The following is a 3469-nucleotide window of genomic DNA, read 5'->3' on the forward strand; positions in this document are numbered from 1 at the left end:
ACACCGGTTCCCGTCAGATCACAGAAGTTAAGTGCTGTCTGGCTAGCTTCTTGGATGGGTGACCATCCCGTCTGCCGAGCGCTATTGGCAAGTGGGGTGCACTCAGCCCTTGTGAGGCAAACTGAGGAGCTACTTGACTGAGAAGTAGCGGCTCCTGTCTCGGAAACTGACATACGGCCGGGAGACCGGGGTGCTGACCACATGGCCCTTCAAATCCGCATCCAGTGACGCCTGTGGGCTGAGGAGGACACGGCGGCCCGTCGGTACCGTTGGGCCTGTTCGGGAGGAGTTTATTTATTTATTTATTTTTACACACCACAAAGTATTAGCGATTTTCAATGACAGGTATTACACAACGAAGAAAATAATCGAAACCGATCTCAAGAAAACTCCACGTGTCCCGGCAAGTCAAAGGAAACACAAAGAGTTAAACCAGAAGATCTGTCGCTAATGCCCAGCACTTGTAGATTAGAAGACGGTATGGTAAAAATTTGCTGATAAATATGTCAGCTCATAGATGCTATCACCGACATACATGTTCGTAAAAGACCTTATTCAAATAGCTTCGCGACACTGTAGAATGAAATTAAGAAATCATCCGCACTGCCAGCGGTGTGGAATCGTTGACGCAGCTAGGGTCACTCCTGACTTACAGATCTGCGGAAATGGATAAAGCTCCAGTAAGTGACTAATTTTAGACGAAGAAGGGATTTAATTTAATTTTTTATTGTAACATTTCTAGTTCCGTTACACAACAATTATAAGCAATTTATGTAAGATTTCCATTTCAACTCAACATGGTCACTAATAGGAAGAAAGTAATGACAACATTTTTGTTCTGGAAAAGGAGACACTCATTTCATATTTCAAATGGCGACAAAGCCAGGACAGTGAAGGCATTTGTGGCCTACGTAAGGAAGGACTGAAGGTGTGGAGGGAGGCCCTAAAAAGAAAGGGAAAGGAAAAGGAAAGAAAGTCCGTAGAGCGTCTGCCACTAAGGACAGAGGTCCCGTGATCCAGTCAGCCGAGCGTGGCTCGTGTTCCCGCCATCATGTATTGTACAGCCTGTTTTTAACGTACTTCACCTCACTACTTTAATTTAAATTACTACTGTCACTGAGTTGCTGCTTTGCCTGACCGTGAGCGGCGCTAGCAGAGCGTATCGATATATCCCCTCTCGTAGTATCTTTGCTCGACTGCTATTACTTCCCAGTCGTTGTTTGTTGTGAGTTCGGGTCGCAAGTTCGGGCTGCCAGTCAGTTGGAACGTGTCTAGAGCGCAGTCCGGACCAGCCAGTCGGGTAGTTGCAGTGCGGCACTAGTGCTGTCGGGTTGGAGCTGTGAGATCTGCGTTGACATGGCTCGCCCGACCATTGCCGCCACGTATCACTTGAGCCAGGCCACAGTCTTGGTGAATCGTCAGTCGGTCGTCCTCCCAGACGACGCGTTTTGGCTCGCCGATCGTTCATGAGTCGGCTGTGTGTGTGTGCATTGACTCCTGATTTGTTTTCGAGCGTGCTTAGTTGGGTATAGCTCAGGTCTTTGTGCAGTGTTATGTTGTGTGTGCAGTGGCGTGTTTTCCTTTGACAAGTTATTTTAAAGGAGAGGTCGGTCGTCTCATCGGGCGACGTGTAACTGGTTTTCTGAGCGCTTCTGGGCCACTTCAATTACCATCTTGTGGAACTTGGCTCGTTTCTTTCCTGGTGCAGGGATGTCGTTTAGCCAGTGGGCGTATTTCCTCTGCACGGTTGGGTCCGAGCCACTATTTCTGACGTCGTGTGTCTGGAAGTGAGTGGGAGACGGACCAGCAGTGCAGTCGCGACGGAGCAGCAGTCGCGAACCGACCAGCAGGAGTCGGTCGGTTGGTGCAGACCAGGGAGGACATCTGCGTGCGGTGCAGTCGGCGGGGTCCGCTGGCGGTTCCTGTGCAGTGTTGGAAGGTGTGTGGAGCTGTCCTATCGCTACGAGCTTCGTGGTTCACCGACCCAGGACGCCAAAGTTGAGTAGTAGTTTCAACTACCCAAGCCACGTCCATTCATGTTGTGTGGTTCGTTTCGGTTGTTCGCTGTTGGGGAGGTTTTCCTGTGAGCAACACCGAGTATTTCTATTGATGAAATTTAGCCGCCATGTGGTGCAGTTAACTATATTGGTTGATTACAATTCAAGTGCACCTGTGGAATTTTCTGCCTTGTGGCCTCAGTGTTTTGGTTACCTGCCCTGGCCACTGACTCAGATTCAGGCTGTGTTCCTTATGGGTGAAGATATTACTGCATTTCAAATTCAAGTGTAGCGGAATTTTCTGCCTTGTGGCGGTTAGTGTTCCAGTTACTTGCCCTGGCCACTAACGTAACTTCAGGCAGCGTCCTTTCCTCACCTGTTGTCGCTGTCCAACATGGTGTGTACTTTTGACAGCTAATACATATTTCATTGTGGATAATCACGTTCGTAACCTTTGAGTTCTGACGTACCGATTGGTGGCAAGGAAGTCGTTTTGTCGGTCAGTCCGTGCCTGTCCCCTGTGATTGGTTTCCGACGGATCGAGTATAGTTGGACTCACCACCTGCCCCACCTAAGTGAACGAGGGCAGACCGACCTCCCTCCCCACGACCTCCCGGAGGCTTCTGAGTGCCTTTTCCGTTATTGTTCTATATGTTAATTATTTTATTTGCAATTTTAACTGCATGTTTTTACCACTTGAGATTTATCTTGTTGCTGTAAGATTTCTTGTTTGGAGGCCTTCAGCCGTGAAATAATTGCCTTTTGAAACTCGTAGTTCTAAAGGTTCGGCTATGTGCCTTTTTGGTTTAAAGGTGTTATTAAATTACAATAAATTAAAATTTTAAGGTGAAACTGACCCCACCCTTATTTGGAACTTTCCACAATCCTGATTACCTGTTCTGCCCAGCAGGTTTAGCGGGCGTATCATCCAGCCACCATCCGACACAGTTTTCACCTGCAAGGAACTTTCATATGTATAAAAGTTCAAGAATGACACGGAAAGAGTACTCCTTTTTTTCTTTTTTTTTAAAAAAAATCTTTATTCAATTGAATTATTTCTTACATTTTAACCCACCACCTAATACATTAGTGGGTCCTAAATCTACATTACAATTCTTTGAATTTTGGCAGCATTTTTACTTCTACTTCTATTCTAATGTTAATGAACTTACTTGCTACAGGAAATGAGGAGTTAGTTTCTTATTGGGTAAGATCTAATTCTACACTTTGCTGACTAATCTACTTCCTGCAGCGTTACAGGCGTGCCAGATGTTTTGTATAAACCTACTGTGTGGCCGTGCACACTGAGCTAATCCCAGTGAGCATGCCCCTGGCACTGGGCTGGCCTTTGAAGGATCGCTGCAGGTTCTGTTAAAGTTTCCTATCTACTATCTACTTAAGGTTAAACTATTACTAAGTCACAATCGGTGCGCATTTGTCAATTTCGGGTATTGGCGCACCCTCCCCCTGTT

This window comes from Schistocerca cancellata, chromosome 9 (assembly GCF_023864275.1).
Source record: "Schistocerca cancellata isolate TAMUIC-IGC-003103 chromosome 9, iqSchCanc2.1, whole genome shotgun sequence".
Classification (NCBI taxonomy): domain Eukaryota; kingdom Metazoa; phylum Arthropoda; class Insecta; order Orthoptera; family Acrididae; genus Schistocerca; species Schistocerca cancellata.